We start from the raw sequence: 23,856 nt of genomic DNA, 5'->3' as shown, positions 1-23,856 counted from the left end.
TTTTTAAGATGACCAATAATACCACATGCAAGGGACAAATGCCTTCACACCGTGATCAAATCACATATTACCACCACATAGTGACCGAAGAGTACAATACTGATCATTACTAAAAAAAGCCACAATACTAATATTACCATATGTGCAACTATACACAGGAACTCTGTACATAGTATACATTGTATATCTAAGTGTATAGGTAATACAGTGATCACCAGTGACATTATACACACGAGCTCTGTATATAGTGTTAGTGTACAGGTAATACAGTGATTACCAGTGACATTATACACGAGCTCTGTATATAGTATACAGTGTATAATGTCAGTGTACAGATAACACACTGACTCACCGGTGACGTCTCTACAGTGATCACCAGTGACATTATACACAGGAGCTCTGTTTATAGTGTCAGTGTACAGGTAAGACAGTGATCACCAGTGACATACACAGGAGCTCTGTATATAGTGTACAGTGTATAATGTCAGTGTACAGATAACACACTGACTCACCGGTGACGTCTCTAGCTGAAGTCTTTCATATTCGCTTTTCTTCTTCATTCAGTGCAAACCGCCATCACTTCTTCCAGCTAGTACTTGTCTCTACATAAAAAAAACACAGTTATCTAGAGCACCGCTTCCAGAGCACATTCCCCACTTCTTCCCCAGCTACTACACTACACAGCTGAATACAGACGTGCACACACCATTAATAGAGTATATAGTTGTCATGATCCAGTGTTGGATCTGGCGGTATTAAATGCATTAAGTGAACTTTTTTCCTTTGGTTCCAAAGTGTGTCGTGATAGCCCCCAGTGGCCATTAGAATTATCACACGTGGTGTCGTTCATTCTAAGTTGCCCGGTGGTGGGGAATGGTATCGCACCTTAGGTTTAGGTTAATGTTCACTTAATTATGGATCAGGTGTGACACCCTATAAAGGTGTGCTCAGGGTATGCAATCATTGTTGGTGATTGTTGTTCATTTGCAACCAACCTTGGTGGTGGAAGGAGCTGGAGAGATTGCTCAGCTCAATCTGAGTCCTGGTGTGGAAGGAGTCACAGAAGGGAGTTCTTTGCAGCGCTGACTGAACTTGGTGGCAGCTATTCAGGAGGAAGGCTGCAGTCGGTTGCTGGACTCTGTGCTGGAGCATTTGCACAGAGAGAGCTAAGTTCTATTTCCCCTGTTTGTGACTTTCCTTATGTGTGATCTAGTGCAGTGGTGGGATTAGTTTCCGCACCGGCCAATGCCCTAGCGAGGGACTAGGTTCAGGGCGAGTCAGGACATAAGGTTCGCGTGCGGCGACAGGTTCAGAGCCTGTATAGGGAATGTAAGGAGTGCAGGGACGCTGCCTCAGGGGAGCTCAGGAGGTCTCCATGTCCCTATTCCCTATTACAGGGCCCACCACTGTAATTGTTCCTGTGTTTCCCCTTATTATTTAAATTCGCCAGCTGGAGGCGGGGTATCCAGTTTTACGTGTACTTTTTAAATTCGCCAGCTGGAGGCGGTGTATCCGGCTGCACGTCCCGGTATTATTTAAATTCGCCCCGCTGGAGGCGCTGTATCCAGGGTCACGTGTGTCATAAATTCGCCCTGCTGGAGGCGCTGTGTCCAGTCCCACGTTGACCGTTACATTATCACCAACCATAACATTTTTTCTTTTCTGCTGAGTTATGGACCTAATGCAAACCTTTACCCAGGTACTGCAGACCTTTACTGAAGAGATTAGGGGGCTGCGCGGTGAGATGGTGCAGCAATTGCAGCTGTTGGTGGGCTTTGGAGGTTTGATTCAGGCACAGGCTCAGCCAGAACCCAAGATATCTCTCCCAGACCGGTTTTCTGGAGGGAGAGATCAATTCTTGGTTTTTCAGCAGGCCTGTAAATTATATTTCAGGCTGCGCCCTCGTTCTTCAGGGAGCGAAGAGCAACGGGTGGGAATCATTATGTCCCTTTTGAAGGGGGATCCCTAATCCTGGGCCTTCTCCCTGCCGGACGATTCACCATCTTTAGAGTCCGTGGACGAGTTTTTTGCGGCTTTGGCGCTTGTGTATGGGGATCCTGATGGCGTCTCTCTGGCGGAATCCCGACTCCGTAGGTGTAAACAGGGAGCCCGGATTGCTGAGGAGTACTGCTCTGAGTTTAGGAGATGGGCCACTAACACTCAGTGGAATGACCCTGCACTTAGGAGTCAATTTGTGCAGGGTCTGTCTCCTAAGTTGCAGGACACTCTGGTGCAGTACGCCGCCCCAGGTCGCTGGAGGCCGCCATGTCCCTCGCCATCCGGGTGGATAGACGCCTTAGGGAAAGACATACACAAAATGTGCCCCCTGTAGTCCTCTCCGGGGGTGAGGACCCCCCGGTACGGTTGGTGGAACCCAGGCAGCCTGGTGTTGTTGGTACAAATAGGGGGTTGCCTGGGGTTCGCCGTGGTGGGGGGGTATGCTTTTCCTGTGGGAAGCCGGGCCATTTCATGGGAATCTGCCCAGGGCGTGCCAAGTCTCCGGACGAACCTATGCAAGTAGGAGGTGTTGGGTTGTGTTCAGGCCTGCCTACGGTTCAGGGAGTGGGGTTGGCATGTTTTTCCTGTGGGCAGATTGGTCATTTCCTTAAGGCGTGCCCATTACGTGCCAAAATATCTGTGTCATCTCAGAAGCCGCAGACCCCTGGTCGTTTGGAGGGAGGCAACCAGGGAGTGTACATTTCCTCCATTTTGCCCTCCCAAGGTATTATGTCAGCAGAAGTGTTAGCTGGCGGGGTACCGGAGGTGGTACCGGTGCTTGTGGACAGCGGAGCAGGAGTCAGTCTGGTGGATGCTCGTTTTGTCCAGACTCATGGCCTGAAGTGTAGGACGCTGGCCCAACCTATAAGCGTCCAGGCCATTAACTCTGTTCCACTGAGTCAGGGGAGCCTTACCCAAGTCGTAGAAAACATCCATCTGCGTATAGGACATCATGAGGAGTCCTTGTCATGCTACGTCTTGGAGGGAATGCCAGTACCTATCGTTTTAGGCTTCCCTTGGCTGAAAAAACACAACCCGGGGATAGATTGGCGAGCTAGGGAAGTAGTCAGCTGGGGGCAGTCGTGTGGGGGCTGCTGCCTTGAGACCACTGTCTCTGCCATCTCTCTTCAGGGGACCCCTTCCTCTCCAGTGAGAGCAGCGATTGTGCGGTGGGGAGTAGGGGCAAGTTCCAGCCCTCGCCACTAGCAAACCCTGTGAGGGGCAGACCTCGTGGTGGAAAGGGTTGGAGGGTGGTGTACCCTATGGTGTAATGCGGGGGTGTGAGTGTGGTGACACAGGGGGACGCCTCTGTTATCAGGTCCAGTATGAGTTCACCAAGTTTTATGACAAACGAATGTGTGCAATAAACGTTCAGGTCCGGACCTGTGTGTGAACGAGCGTGTATGGGTGCCACCAAAAAACATCTTGTGGAAGTGTGTTGTGGAGCCTGATCAGCTCATAACAAACAAACATACACATACATAAACTCGTTCCCCAGGTCGGCGCTGTGGAGATGAGTGGTGCCTCCAAAATTAACTTTATTGCCATTACCAGCTGCGTGTTTGTCATAAATTTGAATTCAGGTGAGGGTGGGGTGAACTCAGGGTCTGGGCGTCCCCGCTGTAGGGGTTTCCCTAACGAGGGGTGGTCTTGAGGGTCCAGAGGCCCCTCATTAAGGAGGGGGTACTGTCATGATCCAGTGTTGGATCTGGCGGTATTAAATGCATTAAGTGAACTTTTTTTCCTTTGGTTCCAAAGTGTGTCGTGATAGCCCCCAGTGGCCATTAGAATTATCACACGTGGTGTCGTTCATTCTAAGTTGCCCGGTGGTGGGGAATTGGTATCGCACCTTAGGTTTAGGTTAATGTTCACTTAATTATGGATCAGGTGTGACACCCTATAAAGGTGTGCTCAGGGTATGCAATCATTGTTGGTGATAGTTGTTCATTTGCAACCAACCTTGGTGGTGGAAGGAGCTGGAGAGATTGCTCAGCTCAATCTGAGTCCTGGTGTGGAAGGAGTCACAGAAGGGAGTTCTTTGCAGCGCTGACTGAACTTGGTGGCAGCTATTCAGGAGGAAGGCTGCAGTCGGTTGCTGGACTCTGTGCTGGAGCATTTGCACAGAGAGAGCTAAGTTCTATTTCCCCTGTTTGTGACTTTCCTTATGTGTGATCTAGTGCAGTGGTGGGATTAGTTTCTGCATCGGCCAATGCCCTAGCGAGGGACTAGGTTCAGGGCGAGTCAGGGCATAAGGTTCGCGTGCGGCGACAGGTTCGGAGCCTGTATAGGGAATGTAAGGAGTGCAGGGACGCTGCCTCAGGGGAGCTCAGGAGGTTTCCATGTCCCTATTCCCTATTACAGGGCCCACCACTGTAATTGTTCCTGTGTTTCCCCTTATTATTTAAATTCGCCAGCTGGAGGCGGGGTATCCAGTTTTACGTGTACTTTTTAAATTCGCCAGCTGGAGGCGGTGTATCCGGCTGCACGTCCCGGTATTATTTAAATTCGCCCCGCTGGAGGCGCTGTATCCAGGGTCACGTGTGTCATAAATTCGCCCTGCTGGAGGCGCTGTGTCCAGTCCCACGTTGACCGTTACAATAGTTAATTATTATGCAACCATTATACCCACCATTTGAAATATAAATTGTAATCCACCATTGTGCCTCCACTAACTAAAATAGCCACTTTCCTCACTCAATAAATATTAAAATTAATTAGCAACTGTACGTTCCCCCAATTCATTTCCTGTCACACTTCGTCATCCTCAACACCCCCATTCTGTACCTCTCGCTCCTCCAATTTATTATGTCATGTTGTCTGTCTCTCCCACCCTCTATTCATCATCATTTACGCCCCCCACCTTTAATTCATCATTTCCTGTCCTTTGTCCCCGACTCCCAATTAATCATTTGTTCTGCCCCCACTATCAATTCATCATTTGCTCTGCGTCCTCTGTCCATTCATATTTGCTCTACCCCCACTTCCAATTCATCATTTGCTCTTCCCCCCGCTGCCAATTTGTCATTTGCTCTGCCCCCACTACCAATTCATCATTTGCTCTGCCCCCACTATCAATTCATCATTTGCGCTTCCTACCAACTACCACTTAAATTTGCTTTGCCCAGCACTGGCAATTCATCATTTGCTCTGCCCCCCTCTCCCAATTCATCATTTGCTCAGCCCCCTCTCCCAATTCATCATTTGCTCTGCCCCCCACTGGCAATTCATCATTTGCTCTGCCCGCCTCTCCCAAGTCATCATTTGCTCTGCCCCCCCACTGCCAAGTCATCATTTGCTCTGCCACCCCCCACTGCCAATTCATCATTTGATCTGCCCCCCACTACCATTTTATCATTTGCTCTGCCCCAAACTACCAATTCATCATTTGCTCTGCCCCCCTCTCCCAATTCATCATTTGCTCTGCCTCCCACTACCAATTCATCATTTGCTCTGCCCCACCACTACCAATTCATCATTTGCTTTGGCCCCCCTCCACTACCAATTCATCATTTGTTTTGCCCTCCACTGGCAATTTAAAATTTGCTCTGCGCCCCTCTCCCAATTCATCATTTGCTCTTCCCCCACTGGCAATTCATCATTTGCTCTGCCCTCCCACTCCCAATTCATAATTTGCTCTGCCCCCACATTCCCAATTCATCATTTGATCCCCCTTCCCAAGACCATATAATTAATTCTATTATAGAAAAAAGTTTTCTATACTTTCCTCTGATATGATCCCCTGCAGCTCCACTCCTAAACTGACATCCTGGCAGTCGTACACTCCGTACGCACCTTCAGACTCACCATCATGCCACAGAGAAGGTGGAGGGAGCCCTGGATCTACACGGTCATGAGAGCTCCAAGTCTCCTTGCGCTGAGATGTGAACCGCCAATGGCGCCGCTCCAGCAAGTGAAACCCGGGGCACGGTGAGCTGAAGTACAAGAGGGGCCCCCTTTTTCCTTCTGCTCACCACTTTCCATAAAGCTGTAAGAGCAGTAATGCCCTGATGGCTGCCCTGGCGAACAGTGCGGATTGTGGTGCATCACAAGAGTGATGGCAGAACACAGCAATGGCATGACCTCACTACCCAATGGTGCTTGTAACTCAGATATTGTCCCCTTCTTAGGTTGTGTCTTGTTTTATAAGTCCTTCACTCGGATATTTGAACTATGTCAAGAATCTGGTGAAAATTCTTCCATATTTGTCACGTGTGTGTAACAAAAAAGGCTTGGCCAAGAGGAGTCTCTAGAGCTGTCAAATGTAATTTTTGGTGTGTGCCACTATTTTCTCACAAAGTGAAATCCTAAAATTAACTAAATCTATCACATTTCATGCACCACTACAATACTTTTTCTGCTCAACTTTGTCTTATCTTCCTATCTTGGTTGTGTGAGGCATAAGTGGACAGAATGGGTCCGAGACCACAAGCTGCCCAGGATAGGCACATTTACTTACATGGATTTCATTCTGTGGGGCCCGTTGACTAAATCATTGCATGACTGCAAGTGATAAGACTCGAGAGAGGAAATTACATATAACGTTATGAATTACTGACAAGCTATAAATTCTGTTTATCCAGAATAAGCTGCATTCTGTTTTGATTGAACGGTCACATGATATTGATAGGCTATTAGTAAGAGATCAGTGGAGGGCCAGCATTCTCGCTGATTGGCTAATGGCTCTTCCAGCAGCCTGATGTATACAATGTATGAAACTAGACTGCTCCATTCAATGTTGTGGCTGCCTCTGCCGATAGTGGCTGATCTGCAGTTCTTGGCAGCAATTCCTGAAAGACTGAAAGCAGATTGATGGTGTTGCTGGATGTTAGACTGCCACCGTTCTGATATTGATAATGGCCTATCAACGAAATAGGTTATCAATATTCTATGCGATGCCCCTGACGAAGGCAGCGCCAAAACACGTGTCGGGGTGACGAGTGTGCTGCTGGGCCCCACTCCTTCTCTCTTCCTATGGTGTTCAAGTAAGGTATGTGTATCAATACTTTATTGTATTATATGCATCCTCTCATTTATAAGCACTGTTGTGCTTTTCTTGCATAAATAAGATATCTTGTGATCACCATATAATTGAGATCTATACTATGGGGCATTTGGTCTGGATCATTGTTTACTAAATATGGCTATTAGCTAACTATAATTTAGATAATCCATATTGACCTTTTCCAGCACACTCTGTCTTGTTCTCTGTATATTGCACATATGCACTTTGTGGTTTCCCCCCTTTCTTTCAACTTGTTCTTTTATTCTTGAATGTCAGTAAAGAATGTATATATTATTTCATTATTCTTGGGCTACATAATCGTTTTCTTTGGTTCTCTTTTGGTGTCTATCCTGAAATAGCCTAACCGCTGGTGTATACTGCTTTCCCATGTAGTTTTTTTCATTCACAGCAGCATCTCAGTCATCTGTAGTGTATGGGCCTGTAGTACATGGAACTGCAGTGCATAGGCCTGGTAGTGCATGAGCCTGTAATGCATGGGCCTGCAGTGCATGGACCTGGTAGTGCATGGGCCTGTAGTTCATGGGTCTGTAGTGCATGGATCTGTAGTGCATGGGCTTGTAGTGCATGGGCATGTAGTGAATGGACATGTAGTGCATGGGCCTGTAGTGCATGGGCCTATAGTTCATTGGCCCGTAGTGAATGGACCTGTAGTGCATGGACCTGTAGTGCATGGGCCTGTAGTGCATGGACCTGTAGTGCATGGACCTGTAGTGCTGCTGTTTTCGAATGAATGGGGCCAGCCAGAGTTCTTCACAGAGACCAGTGAATGGAAGTGCTGCTCTGCTGGAAAAACTTAGAGGGAAATGTAGTGTTAAACAAGACAGCACGGTGGCTCAGTGGTTAGCACTTTTTCTTTGCAATTCTGGGGTCCTGGGTTTAAATCCAACCAAGGACAACACCGATAAGGAGTTTGTATGGATTCCCACTTGGTACTCTGGTTTCCTCCCACACTCCAAAGACATACTGATAGGGATTTAGATTGTGAGGCCCCTTGGCTACAATGTATGCAGGGCCGGCGTTAGGGGCAGGCAGACCAGGCAGCCGCCTAGGGCCCCCGCTCCTCCTGGGTCCCCAAGCCAGTGGTATGCTGCTAAGCGTGGTGTGCTAAGCGGCACAACACGTGGCCGCTATGGGGACCGTGAGTAAGAGGGGCCCGGCTGCCCCCATCCCCCACCCTGCATTCAAAGCGGTGATGGACGAGAGAGCATTCCTCTCCTATCATTCCCCCTCTGCCTCTGACTCATTGTGTGTCAGCAGTGGAGCTGATGAGACGCTGAGATGCACTGCAGAAGTCAGAGCAGCGAGGGAACAAGGAGAAGTGTGTGTGTGTTTGTCTCCTGCACATTACTGTGTGTGAGGGGGGCTGCATTATGCTGTGTGTGTGGGGGCAGCATTATACTGTGTGTAGGGGGGCTGTAATATACTGTGTGTGAGGGGCTGCACTATAATGTGTGTGGGGAGCTGCACAATACTGTGTGTGGTAGGACTACACTATACTGTGTGGGGGCTGCACTATACTGTGTGTAGGGGGCTGCACTATACACTATATGTGTGTTTGTGGGTCGCGGCTGAATTATACTGTGGGTGGCTGTATTATACTGTGTGTGGGGCTGCATTATACACTGAGGGGCTGCATAATGCACTATGAGGGCATTACGGAATGCACGCTCTGTCTGCAACAAACTGTCGTATCTCCATGACCTCTTTAACACTAACTAGTAACAAACGATCCTTCCTTGGCATCACTGAAACCTTGCTCACCCCCTCTGATTCAGCCTCTCCAGCTGCATTTTCTTATGGCAGATTCCATCTCTCTCACACCCCTCGCCCCAGCAACAAACGTGGTGGAGGAGTTGGCTTGCTCTTGTCTGATACCTGCTCCTTTACCCCATTTCCACTCCTATCCTCCGCTACTCTTCCTTCGTTTGAGGTGCACTCTGTCTACATCTACTCTCCCTCCTACCTCCAGCTGGCTGTCATCTACCGCCCCCCAGGGCTAGCCATCTCCACCTTCCTTGACCACTTCACCACCTGGCTACTTCATTTCCTTTCTGCTGACATCCCCACTATCATCATGGGTGACTTCAACATCCCCATTGACACTTCCACTTCACCTGCTTCTAAACTTTTATCACTGACTGCCTCCTTTGGCCTCATTCAGTGGTCCTCCACGGCCACTCACAAAGATGGCCACATGCTGGACCTTATCTTCATCCGCCTCTATTCCCTTACTAATCTCAATAACTCACCCCTCCCCTGTCTGACCACAACATACTGACATTCTCTTCCCTCTCCTATCCTAGTGTGCTAACCCTAATCCACAAACTCACTCACCCTTGCAGAAATCTCAAACACCTCAATTTACACTCACGCTCTAAGTCCCTTCTCCCCCTTACAGGCATAGCTTCCTTATATGACAAAGATGCCTCTGACACTTTTTATAACACCACAATAACAGCAACACTCAATTCGGCCACCCCCTCACACACACCAACACTCGTACAATCAACAGGCAACCCTGGCTGACCAGTCTGACCAAGATCTGAGACAGGCTTCCAGGATTGCTGAGCAGAGATGGAAGAGATCCCTTTCTGCCGAGCACTTTTTCAGATACAAGCAGTCCCTCGCCATCTTCAAGTCCGTGCTCACTGCCACAAAACAAACTTACTTCTCATTTCTCATATCCTACCTGTGTAACAACCCTAAAAAGGTTTTCAACACTTTCAATTCTCTACTCCATCCCCTAGCACTTCCTCCCTCTCCTCTCATTTCTGCTGAAGACTTTGTCTCTTTCTTTAAGCAGAAGATCGATAACATCAGAGAAAGCTCTTAACTGCTCAGCCCTGTTCTTCCAAAACCAGCTTCTCCATCATGACAGAAGATCAGCTCTCCACCCAACCCTAATACATCTATTCAACCTTTCACTTACAAATGGTGTCTTCCCCTCAGCCTTCAAACATGCCTCAATCACACCCATCCTCAAAAAGCCCTCCCTTGACCCATCCTCTGTGTCCAGCCATCGCCCAATATCACCTCTCCCGTACTGTCCTCCCACCTCTCCTCCTGCTCCCTCTTTGACGGGTTACAATGTGGCTTCTGACTACATCACTCAACTGATACTGCCCTAACTAAAGTCACCAATGACCTACTAACCGCCAAGGACAAGCGACACTAGTCTGTCTTCCTCCTCCTGGACCTGTCTTCTGCCTTTGAAACTGTAGACCATTCCCTCTTGTTACAGATTCTCTCATCTCTTGGCATCACAGATTTGGCCCTATCTTGGATCTCATCATATCTAACAGACTGGACATTCAGTGTCTCCCTCTCCCACACCAACTCAGCACCTCGCCCCCTGTCTGTTGGTGTTCCCCAAGGTTCAGTTCTAGGGCCCCTTCTCTTCTCCATCTGCACCTTCAGCCTGGGACAGCTCATAGAGTCACATGGTTTGCAGTATCATCTCTACGCCGATAACACGCAGATCTACCTACAGTTGTGGCCAAAAGTATTGACACCCCTGCAATTCTGTCAGATAATACTCAGTTTCTTCCTGAAAATGATTGCAAACACAAATTCTTTGGTATTATTATCTTCATTTAATTTGTCTTAAATGAAAAAACACAAGACAAATTGTCCTAAAGCCAAATTGGATATAATTCCACACCAAACATAAAAAAGATGGTGGGCAAAAGTATTGGCACTGTTCAAAAATCATGTGATGCTTCTCTAATTTTTGTAATTAACATCACCTGTAACTTACCTGTGGCACCTAACAGGTGTTGGCAATAACTAAATCACACTTGCAGCCAGTTGACATGGATTAAAGTTGACTCAACCTCTGTCCTGTGTCCTTGTGTGTACCACATTGAGCATGGAGAAAAGAAAGAAGACCAAAGAACTGTCTGAGGACTTGAGAAACCAAATTGTGAGGAAGCATGAGCAATCTCAAGGCTACAAGTCCATCTCCAAAGACCTGAATGTTCCTGTGTCTACTGTGCCAAGCATCCTAACCGTGCCTAACATCCAAACAAGTTCAAGCTGCCCTGCAGTCCGAGGGTACAACAGTGTCAACCCGTACTATCCGTCGGCGTCTGAATGAAAAGGGACTGTATCGTAGGAGACCCAGGAAGACCCCACTTCTTACCCCGAGACATAAAAAATCCTGGCTGGAGTTTGCCAAAACTTACCTGAAAAAGCCTAAAATGTTTTGGAAGAATGTTCTCTGGTCAGATGAGCAAAAGTAGAGCTTTTTGGGCAAAGGCATCAACATAGAGTTTACAGGAGAAAAAAAGAGGCATTCAAAGAAAAAAACACGGTCCCTACAGTCAAACATGGCGGAGATTCCCTGATGTTTTGGGGTTGCTTTGCAGCCTCAGGCACTGGACTGCTTGACCGTGTGCATGGCATTATGAAGTCTGAAGACTACCAACAAATTTTGCAGCATAATGTAGGGCCCAGTGTGAGAAAGCTGGGTCTCCCTCAGAGGTCATGGGTCTTCCAGCAGGACAATGACCCAAAACACACTTCAAAAAGCACTAGAAAATGGTTTGAGAGAAAGCACTGGAGTCTTCTAAGGTGGCCAGCAATGAGTCCATACCTGAATCCCGTAGAACACCTGTGGAGAGATCTAAAAATAGCAGTTTGGAGAAGGCACCCTTCTAGTATCAGGGACCTGGAGCAGTTTACCAAAGAAGAATGGTCTAAAATTCCAGCAGAGCATTGTAAGAAACTCATTAATGGTTACCGGAAGCGGTTGGTCGCAGTTATTTTGGCTAAAGGTTGTGCAACCAAGTATTAAGCTGAGGGTGCCAATACTTTTGTCTGGCCCATTTTTGGAGTTTTGTGTGAAATGATCAATATTTTGCTTTTTGCTTCATTCTCTTTTGTGTTTTTTCATTTAAGACAAATTAAATGAAGATAATAATACCAAAGAATTTGTGTTTGCAATCATTTTCAGGAAGAAACTGAGTATTATCTGACAAAATTGCAGGGGTGTCAATACTTTTGGCCACAACTGTATCTGGACCTGACATCACCTCCTTGCTGAACAAAATCCCACAATGTCTGTCCGCTATTTCATCCTTCTTTTCTGCTCACTTTCTAAAGCTGAATATGGACAAAACAGAAATTATCTTTTCCCCATCTCACTCTACCCCTCCACCAGAACTATCCATCAACATCAATGGCTGCTCACTTTCCCCAGTCCCGCATGCTCGGTGCCTCGGGGTGATCCTCGACTCTACCTTCTCTTTCAAGCCACATATCCAAGCCCTTGCCTCCTCCTGCCGACTCCAACTCAAAAATATTTCCCGGATCCGTACATTCCTTGACCAAGAAACTACTAAAACGCTCGTGCACGCCCTTATCATCTCTTGCCTCGACTATTGCAACCTCCTTCTCTCTGACCTCCCCTCTAGCTCTCTTGCACCACTCTAATCTATCCTAAACTCTGCACCCAACTAATCCACCTGCCTCCACGTTATCCCCCAACCTCTCCTCTCTGCCAAGCCCTTCACTGGCTTCCTATTGTTTAGAGGCTCCAGTTCAAAACCCTAACTATGACATACAAAGTCATCCATAACCTGTCTCCTCCATACATCTGTGACATGGTCTCCTGGTATTTACCTACACGCAACGACGATCCTCTCAAGATCTACTTCTCTACTCTCCTCTTATCTCTTCTTCCCACAACCGCATACAAGACTTTTCCCGTGCTTCCCCCATATGCTGAAACTCTCTACCCCAACACACCAAACTTTCGCCTACCACGGAAACTTTCAAAAGGAACCTGAAGTCCCACCTCTTCAAGAAAGCCTACAACCTGCCGTGATCCTCAGTCTACTGAACCGCCACACGACCAGCTCTACCCTCTCCTAGTGTATCCTCACTATCCCCTGTAGACTGTGAGCCCTCGCAGGCAGGGTCCTCTCTCCTTTTGTACTTATGTGTGCCTTGTATTGCTCATGTTTATTGTGCTTGTCTTTGTATGCCCCTTTTTCATATGTAAAGAGCCATGGAATAAATGGTGCTATAAAAATGAATAATCTACTATATAATCGTCTAATTCTGTCTGTCTGTAACGGAAATCCTACATCGCTGATTGGTCGCTCCCGGCCGACCGCGACCAATCATTGACAGGCGCACTCCAGCTGCGAATTGGTGCGGCATTCGAACGACGCACGCCACCGCTACCATCTTGAGATCTGCGGCGCTAGCCGCTGATCTCCCGACAGTTGCCGAGGGTCATCTCCTGCCTCACGGAGGTCAGCTGCGACGCAGCCGGGAGATGACCGGCGCAGCGCTCAATGTGCGAATAGTACCCAGGGTCCAGAGGAGAGGAGACTCCTCCAAGCCCTGGGTACCATAAACCTGTAAAAAATAGAATTAAAGTAAAAAAATGTTGATATACTCACCTTCCGACGGCCCCCGGACTCTTTCCCTCCTCTCACCACGCGCCCGGCATCTTCCGGTCCCAGTGATGCTTTGCACAAAAGACCGCTGATGACGTCGCGCTCTCGCAAAAGTGACGTCATCTCCAGTCCTTTGCGCTAAGCATTACTGGGACCGGAAGATGCCAGGAGCATGGAGAGGAGATGGGAGGCCGTCGGAAGGTGAGTAAATCTCTCTGTTTGTAACGGAAATCCCGCGTGCAGAGCACTGTGCCCTCCCGATGCTATAGCATCGGGCCTCCATCTAGTAATAATAATATTAATGAGGGGACTACGTTATACTCTATGAGGGGAGCTAAAGTATACTCTATGAGGGGGGCTGCACTATACTCTCTGAGGGCTGCCGCAGTATGCTCTATGAGGGGGGCTGAATTATACATTATCATGGACCATGTGGAGTGCATTTTACTACATGTACTATATGGGTCATGCATTATACTGTATTGAGTACTATCTGTACCAATCATTCTCTCTCAGCCAGTGTAAGGGTAAGTGCACACGGTCAGTAAACAATGCGGGTTGGACGCTGCATACTTGTGCGATATTACAGCATAGTGGATGGGATTTCAAGAAATCCCATGTCCACTATGCGTGCACAGATTCCTGTGGAGATGGACATGTGGTGCGTCTCTCCAGACTGCAGCACGTCTATTTATCTTGGGAAGATGCGAGTCTTCACAAGATAAATTTCACCCGTACATTGTATTAGACACTGTGAATCCGCACGGATTCACCTTTGTTCAGCATGCTGCATTCAAAGCACTTCCAATTACAGAACGTGTGCACATACCCAAAAGAGACCAGGAAACAAGGGTTGAACGACTTCAAAATTGTCGATCATGGTCGTTTAGCGACATGAGCTTAGTGCTTGTAAATACAACAGAAATGTTTCTGTGTGATGGTGCAATATGTGAGCATTTCAGGCCCGGCTTTAAACTTTTGCCCAGGGCCCCACTTTGTCTAAAACCTGCCCTGAATGTATGGAAAGCGCTGCAAAAAATGATGGTGCAATATAAGCAAAGAATAATTAACAAAGTTTGTATGGATTCAAGACATCCATTGATCATAAATGTATAACAAATCATGCAAGTATGGCATCACTTCACGAGATTGGAATGACCCTTTGAGCTTTTTTTATAGCTGGATGTTGGTAATGTGATCTTAGTTATTTGATAGGTGTCACTGCTAACATCGCAGCACAATGCAAAGTGAATGTGGTCGCCTTGTGACCCTTGTAATTCTGTTGTGATGTAGCAGCGACACATTGCCCGTTCCATCTGTGTCATGGTAACAGATGTCATGTAGCCCTTGCCTTCTCCAACACATGAGTACTTATTTGCACAAGTCAAAAAGAAAATATAGCAGGTAGAGAATAATAGTGTTTGGTTGGATGTTGCTGGAATGTTGTTTTAAACAAAATAATACAACAAATCATTTTATGCCTGATGTTAGAGATGTATTCTTACATAGCTCATGCCACGTGATGTGATCTTAATAAGGAATGTGTTCTTCCTCCATATTAGGTGATATCTGTTTCTGGGAAGAAATAAGTGAAATTCTGGGATGAGAATGGACGTCCACATGGCAGGGATGACACGTGATCACACGGTTGATGTAAGTCTGGAATAATGTCTTTGTTTTATCGATGTCATAAATTATAATACTCATAATATTAGAAAGATTACAGCCTCAGTGCAGAAATCCCAAAATGATTATAAATAGAAAGCTTATGGTCAAGACAAGGGCGTTCAGCAAAAACAAAGAACATATATTTCGCTATAATTGGTGAAAAATGTTTTGCAATTTGTCAAAAATTCTAAGCCTTCGTGTACATAAAAAAGAACAAAACACATTTCTGGTCCAAACTCCTCTTTAACATTTGTGCAACCCACACTCCATTTCATAGATAGATAGATAGACAGATACAGTAGATAGATAGCTAGATAGATAGATAGATAGATATGGGATAGATAGATGGATATTTCTATAAATAGATAGATATATCTATAGATATATCCATATCTATCCATAGATATATATATAGATATATCCATAGATTTATCTATAGATATATCCATAGATATATCTCTCTTTTGATATATCTATGGATTAATATAATAATAAATAATAATAATAATTTCTATAGCGCCAACATATTCCGCAGCACTTTACATTTCAGAGGGGACTCGTACAGACGATAAACATTGCAGCATAACAATAACCACATAGATCATAACAGATACCAAGAGGAATAAGGGCCCTGCTCACAAGCTTACAATCTATGAGGAAAAAAAAAGGTAGACATGAAAGGTGGGTGGTAACATTTGCCTTCATTGTTAATGTTAAGTGTGTAACAGTACAGACGCAGAGGGCTAATGGATGCATAAAGCATGTGGGAACATGATGCGGGGAACCTGGTTAGGTAAAAACTTTTGGCTGTGCCACACAGGGATAGTTAGGTTAAAGCGTTCTGGCGATAGGCCAGTCTGAATAAATGCGTTTTTAGGGCACGCTTAAAATTGTAGGGATTGGGGACTAATCGTATTGACCTGGGAAGTGCATTCCAAAGAATTGGTGCAACATGTGTATAGTCTTGGAGACGGGAGTGGGAGGTTCTGATTATTGAGGATGCTACCCTCAGGTCATCAGCAGAGCGGAGGGCACGGGTAGAGTGGTAGACTGAGACAAGGGAGGAGATGCAGGGTGGTGCTGAGACATGGAGTGCTTTGTGGGTGAGGGTAATAAGTTTATACTGAATTCTGGAGTGGATGGGTAGCCAGTGTAATGACTGGCGCAAGGTAGAGGCATCGGTGTAATGATTGGCGAGGAATATGATCCTGGCTGCAGCATTCAAGACAGATTTGAGGGGGGAGAGTTTGGTAAGAGGGAGACCAATTAGAAGAGAGTTACAGTAGTCCAGATGAGAATGAATGAGAGAAACAGTAAGAGTTTTTGTGGAGTCGAAAGTAAGAAGAGATCGAATTCTAGAAATGTTTTTGAGGTGCAGATAGCAAGAGCGAGCCAGTGATCGGATGTGGGGGGTGAATGAAAGCTCGGAGTCAAGTACAGTATGACCCCAAGACAGCAGGCATGTTGCTGGGGAGTAATGGTGGAACCACACATGGAAATGGCAATGTCGGGCATAGGTGCATTAGTGGAGGGTGGAAACACAACGAGTTCAGTCTTTTACAGGTTCAGTTTAAGATATAGTGAGGACATGATGTTAGACACAACATTTAGACAATCGCTGGTGTTTTCTACATGTGGGGACAAATGACACCGCAAGAAACGACCTGGAAACCATCTGCAGAGACTTTGAAGACTTAGGCAAGAAAGTGAAAGAACTGGGAGCGCAGGTGGTCTTCTCTTCCATCCTCCCAGTGGATGGCCATGGAACAAGGAGGTGGAATAAGATTCTGCAGGTGAACAACTGGCTACGTCGATGGTGCCGTCAGCAACGATTTGGATTTCTGGATCACGGAGTGAACTACTTATACGATGGACTACTTGCTAGAGATGGGGTGCACCTTACGAAGACTGGAAAGCATGTATTTGGAAGTCGCCTTGCTACACTTGTAAGGAGAGCTTTAAACTAGAACAACATGGGAAGGGAAGCAAAAGACCAGAAAAAGCCATACACCTGACAAATGCTATTGAGAACTCTGCTAATAGAAGTGGAAAGGAAGAACAAAGACGAAAGAATCTAATTAATAACAATATTGGAGAAAGAGAAACCAATCACAAACTAAAATGTTTCTATACTAATGCACAAAGCATGGGCAACAAACAAGGAGAATTGGAACTACTAACACAGGAAAAGAAATATGATGTCATTGGAATCACTGAAACTTGGTGGGACGATACACATGATTGGAATACAAGACTAGAAGGATACAACTTATTTGCAAGAAACAGACTTGATAAACGAGGAGGGGGTGTTGCATTGTATGTTAGAAACGCATATATCTGCACAGAGATTGAAGCTTCAGAGACTGGGAGTTCGGTGGAAACTGTTTGGGTAAGAATACAAGGACAGAACAATGGAAAGGACACCGTTGTAGGCATTTACTACAGGCCGCCTGTGCAAGCTGAAGATATGGATGAACTCTTTATGCATCAAATGGCCAAGTTCTCCAAAAAATATGACATAGTTGTCATGGGAGATTTCAACTATCCAGACATTTGTTGGGAATCTCTCTCAGGCAAAACTAACAGGTCAAGGAAATTCTTATCCTCTCTTGCTGACAACTTTATCTTCCAAAAGGTAGGGGAGAAAACAAGGGGAACTGCTACCTTGGATCTAATCCTTATAAACAGGGAGGAAATGGTTGAGGAGGTAAAAGTGGCTGGAACCCTAGGAGGTAGCGACCATGCTATTTTAGAATTTTGGATAACTAGAGGCGGAAGACCTGTGAAGACTCAGACGTCAAGGTTAGATTTCAGAAAGGCAGATTTTAAGGGATTCAGAAAGATAATTGGAGGGATCCAATGGCTGGATATCCTTAAAGACAAAAATGTCCAGGAAGGATGGGAAATCTTGAAAAATGAAATTCTCAAAGCACAGTTGTTAACAATTCCGAAAAGAGGGAAGAATAGGAAGCATTTAAGGAAACCAGGATGGGTGAACACAGAACTTAAGCACATGCTAAAAAGGAAGAAAAAAATGTTTATAAAATGGAAAGAGGGAGGCATATCTAAAGAAGAATATAATGCTGTCTGCAGAATCTGCAGGGCACAAATCAGATTATCTAAAGCTGAAAATGAATTGAGGCTTGCAAGAGATGTCAAAAGCAATAATAAAGGATTTTGGGGATATGTCAAAAGTAAAAGAAAAGTCAAAGATGCTATAGGATTTTTACAGGATGAAAATGATGAAATGGTAAGACAGGATGTTGAGAAGGCTGAACTTTTAAATTCCTATTTTGCATCTGTTTTCCCTCAGAAAGGAAATGTAACACCAACTGTTATTCACTGTCCTATTAAGGGAATAGAAGAATCCAGGATATCTATAAACAGAAAGATAGTGAGGAAACACTTAGCTAACCTAAATGAATTCAAGTCTCCAGGTCCAGATGAATTACACCCCAGAGTACTGAAGGAGATAGCAGAAGAAATTTCTGAACCACTCTCCATAATCTTTGAAAATTCTTGGAGAACAGGAGAAGTGCCAGAAGACTGGAGAAGAGCAAATGTTGTTCCTATCTTCAAAAAGGGGAAGAAGGTGGACCCAGGCAACTATAGGCCGGTGAGTCTGACTTCTATACCAGGAAAGATCTTTGAACAAATTATTAAACAACATGTAAGTCAATACCTGGATAAGAATGAAGTGATCAAACAGAGTCAGCATGGGTTTGTAACTAATAAGTCATGTCAGACTAACTTAATTTCCTTCTATGACGGTATCACTGATTGGGTGGATCAAGGAAATGCTGTAGATATAGTATATCTTGACTTCAGCAAAGCATTTGACAAAGTCTCTCATACAATCCTTATTGAAAAAATGACTAAGTATGGAATGGACAAGGCAACTGTTAGGTGGATTCATAGCTGGCTTAGTGATCGGACCCAAAGAGTGGTCGTAAATGGCTGCACATCCAGTTGGAAGAATGTCTCAAGTGGGGTACCACAGGGCTCTGTCCTGGGCCCTGTATTGTTCAACATCTTTATCAACGATTTAGATGAAGGAATTGAGGGTAAACTGATTAAATTTGCTGATGACACAAAGCTAGGAGGGATAGCTAATACTAGAGAAGAGAGAGAGAGGATTCAAAAAGATTTAAATAAACTGGAGAAGTGGGCAGTAACTAACAGAATGGTTTTTAACAGGGAGAAATGCAAAGTACTACATCTGGGCAATAAAAATGAAAAAAGCATATATAGAATGGGAGGAATAGGGCTAAGTGACAGCACATGTGAAAAAGACTTGGGTATACGAATAGATCACAGACTGAATATGAGTCAACAGTGTGATGCAGCAGCAAAAAAGGCAAATGCAGTTCTAGGATGTATTAACAGAAGCATACAGTCTAGATCACGTGAAGTCATTATTTCCCTCTACTCCTCTTTGGTCAGACCTCATCTGGAATATTGTGTCCAGTTTTGGGCACCACATTTTAAAAAAGACATCAACAAACTGGAGCAAGTTCAGAAAAGAGCGACCAGAATGGTGACCGGTCTGCAAACCCTGTCTTATGAGGAAAGGTTGCAGGATTTGGGAATGTTTAGTTTGCAAAAGAGAAGACTGAGAGGAGACTTAATTGCTGTCTACAAATATCTAAAGGGCTGTCACATTGTAGAAGGATCAACTTTATTCTCATTTGCACAAGGAAAGACTAGAAGCAATGGGATGAAACTGAATGGGAGGAGACACAGATTAGATATTAGAGAAAACTTTTTGACAGTTAGAGTGATCAATGAGTGGAACAGGCTGCCACGAGAAGTGGTGAGTTCTCCTTCAATGGAAGTCTTCAAACAGAGGCTGGACAGACATCTGACTGGGATGATTTAGCGAATCCTGCTTTGAGCAGGGGGTTGGACCAGATGGCCCAGGAGGTCCCTTCCAACTCTACGATTCTATGATTCTAAAAAGGCAGGCATGAGGTCAGGAGAAGAAGCATATAATTGGGTGTCATCAGCATAGAGATGGTACTGTGTTGTGAGTTCATTCTCACCAGTTGTGAGTTCCCCTTCTGGACTCCCTCTGGTGGTGATGGGAGGTGGTGGGGCTGGTTTGATCGGTGGAGATCTGCTACCTGAGAATGAGGATGATGATTGGATCTCAGGATTCTCAGATTGGATTTAAGACAGTCGACGCCCTATTCAGTTGCTGGTGATTCCTTCTGGCTTGTCAGCTCTTGGTTTTCAGCTCTGTTCCAGTCATCTAAAGTTAAGTTTTTCTGCTAATGTTCACACTTGATTTTGTTGATCTATTCAGTTTTTTGTGTGGTCTGCCAGCCCCGGCTGGGGGCTGAGCTGAATTTCCACTCTTATTTATCAGTATTTTGCCAATTGGCTTTTTGTCCTTTACTAGTTCAGTCTCTTTTTGCTCTGTCTCAGAATATTCCAGAGTGCCGATATAGTGGGAGAAGTCTAGTGACTTCAGGGTTAATTTTGCTATCAGAAGTGTTGGACATTATTTTTGTAGGGTTTTTTGCAGGTTGCAGACAGTGACTTGCCTTTCCTTTCCTGTCTAGTTAGTTTGGGCCCCATCATTTGCTCAGCCTATTTTCCTGCCTGTGTTTGTGCCTTCATCTTGTTTCACCGTCAATACATGTGTGGGGGCTATCTATTCCTTTGGGGTCTGCTCTGGGGCAGTTAGTTTTCCCTTTTCTTGCTTTAGGCTTATGTAATCCTCCGGCCGTGGCGAGGCGTCTAGGAACATCGTAGGCACACTCCATGGCTACTGCTAGTTGTGTGGTAAGATCAGGGATCTGCAATCTGCATAGTTACCAACTTCTCTGGTTTTCTGTGGCTTAGCTTGTTTTGTTTTTTTTCTCCTCGGTGACCCATTCATAACAGTACTGGAAACCAAATCTACTGATTGTTTGACCAATAGGGGCAGTATACAAAGAGAAGAGGAGGGGGCCTTGAACCGATCCTTAAGGAACCCCAACAGTAAGTGGAAGATGTGGGGATGAGGAGCCAGCAAAAGATACAGTAAAGGAGTGGTCAGAGATAGGAGGAGAACCAGGAGAGAACGGTATCCTTGATGCCGATGGAGCGGAGCATAGTGAGGAGGAGCTGGTGATCCACAAGTGTCGAATGCTGTAGAGAGATCCAAGAGAACTAGCATGGAGTAATGACTATTTGATTTAGCTGTTAGTAGATCATTAGAGACTTTAGTGAGGGCAGTTTCAGTAGAGTGTAAAGAGCGGAAACCGGATTGGAGAGAGTCGAGAAGAGAGTTATCTGAGAGATAGTGGATTGTTATGAACAGGTCACCGAGGAGGATGACTGGAATAGTCTAGTCCACCAGGAAACCAGAAAGGTTGGTCAATTAGCGAATTGCAGACCCCTAATCCTAACAACACAACTAACAGTAGACGTGGAGCGTACCTATTATGCCCTAGACTGTTGTGAGTTCATTTTCTGGTCTACCAGTTGTGAGTTCTCCTTCCAGGCTCCCTCTGGTGGTAACAGGAGGTAGTGAGGCTGATTTAATCAGTGGAGATCTGCCACCTGATAAGGAGGATGACGATTGGACCTCAGGAATCTCAGACTGGATTTAAGACAGCTGACACCCTATTCTGGTGCTGGTGATTCCTTCAGGAGGATGACGATTGGACCTCAGGAATCTCAGACTGGATTTAGGACAGCCGACGCCCTATTCTGGTGCTGGTGATTCCTTCTGGCTTGTCAGGTCTTGGTTCTCAGCTCTGTTCCAGTCAGCTCAAGCTAAGTTTTTCTGCTAATGTTCACACTTGATTTTGTTGGTCTATTCAGTTTTTTGTGTGGTCAGCCAGCCCCGGCTGGGGCTGTGCTGAATTTCCACTCTTATTTATCTGTATTTGCCAATTTGCTTTTTGTCCCTTATTATATTGGCCTCTTTTTGCTCTGTCTCAGAATACTTCAGAGTGCTGATATAGTGGGAGAAGTCTAGTGACTTCAGGGTTAATTTTGTTATCAGAAGTGTTGGACATTATTTTTGTAGGGTTTTTGGCAGATTGCAGACAGTGTCTTTCCTTTCCTATCCTTTCTAGTTAGTTTGGGCCCCATCGTTTGCTCAGCCTATTTTCCTGCCTGTGTTTGTGTTTTCATCTTATTTCACCGTCAATACATGTGTGGGGGCTGTCTTTCCTTTGGGGTCTGCTCTGGGGCAGTTAGTTTTCCCCTTTTCTGGCTTTAGGCTTATTTAGTCCTCTGGCTGTGACGAAGCGTCTAGGTTCATCGTAGGAACGCTCCACGGCTGCTGCTAGTTGTGTGGTTAGGATCAGGGATCTGCAATCTGCATAGTTACCAACCTCTCTGGTTTTCTGTGACTTAGCTTGTTTTGTTTTTTTCCTCCTCGGTGACCCATTCATAACACTAGACGCCTCAACACAGCCGGAGAACTAACTAGGCCTAAAGCAAGAAAGGTGAAATCTAAACTACCCCGGAGCAGAACCCCAAAGAAATAGATAGCCCCCAAACATATATTGTCGGTGAGACCAGATGAGGGACAAACACAGGCAGAAAATAGACTGAGCAAAGGTTGGGGCCCAAACTGTCTAGATAGGATAGGAAAGGAAAGACACTGTCTGCAATCACGCAAAAACCCTAAAAAATCCAACACGTCTGATGTACAAAAAACACTGAGGTCTCACGACCTCCCCCCACTATATCAGCATTCTGGTGTAAACTGGCAGCAAAGCAAAAGAGACTAATATAACAGGGGACTGAACAAACTGACACAAGCTGTAACATATGGAGCGGAGTCCAGCACATCCCCAGCAGGGAGCACGCTGAACCCACGCAGCAAGGCCGAGAGAGGCAAAACCAGATCAGAAGCAAAGGATTAGCAAATAAACAACTTAGCTGAAAAATGCAGGATCAGGCAGGAGACAGCAGACCTCAAGTTGCACAGTAAGAACTAATCACCAGCAACAATTGAGGGAAGCCTGCTCCCAATCAGTAACCCCAGATCTCCAATCATCATCATCAGGTGGCAGACCTCTGTCAATCCGGCCAGCTCCATTACCCACAGTAACCACCAGAGGGAGCCCCGACTCAGAAGTAAGAGAATTCACAACAGCGGATAAGACAGGAGTGGACCAGGTGTTCCCGGAGTTTAGAGATGAAGGGAAGATGAGAGACAGGTCTATAGTTAGCGGCACAGTTTTGGTCAAGGGATGGTTTTTTAAGTACTGGCTATATGATGGCATGCTTAAATGAGGAAGGAAAGATACCGGAAGAGAGAGAGAGGTTAAATATTTTAGTTAGGTGAGTGGTGACAGCAGAGGAAAGGAACTGGACGAGATGTGACGGAATTGGGTCACTGGTGCAGGTGGTTGGGCGAGAAGATGCAAGGAGCCTGTTTACTTCTTCTTCTGTGACTGGTTCAAAATCAGAGAGTGAGCTAGATGCATTGGGGGAGGAAGGAAAATGCATGGTATGAGGTGATTGGGAGATAATTTCCTGTCGGATGTGGTCAATTTTTTCTTTGAAGTAATTGGGCAGATCGTCAGCTCAAAGCTCCGTGGTTGAGGCCTGTACTCTTGGGTTGATAACATACATATAGAAGAGATGATCAAAAGGCAAAATAAATATATGTTGAACAATTTTTATTAATACACAATTAAAATCACATGGCCAGTTATTAGTGAAAAATATGAAGGTGCAAAAATGTTTACAACTCACAACTCTCAAGGACACGCAGGTCCAGGAAGTCACAACAGAATATTTTTAAAAATA

The 23,856-nt window shown here is 45.5% G+C and overlaps 1 protein-coding gene across 3 annotated transcripts in view; it reads left to right on the top strand.

Moving 5' to 3' along the window:
• The window catches only part of SCAF8 (SR-related CTD associated factor 8), a 463,405-nt gene that overhangs the window by 355,263 nt on the left and 84,286 nt on the right, over positions 1–23,856 (top strand). For all 3 annotated transcript variants that reach the window (XR_012234161.1, XR_012234162.1, XR_012234163.1), the window contains exon 22: positions 14,991–15,081. The gene's annotated coding sequence lies outside the window, so the exon portion shown is untranslated. The remainder of the gene's footprint in view (positions 1–14,990; positions 15,082–23,856) is intronic.

This window comes from Dendrobates tinctorius, unplaced genomic scaffold, assembly GCF_039654945.1.
Source record: "Dendrobates tinctorius isolate UK_male_01 unplaced genomic scaffold, ASM3965494v1 ptg000087l, whole genome shotgun sequence".
In the NCBI taxonomy this organism is placed as follows: Eukaryota; Metazoa; Chordata; class Amphibia; order Anura; family Dendrobatidae; genus Dendrobates; species Dendrobates tinctorius.
This window is presented reverse-complemented; position numbering and strand designations above follow the sequence as displayed.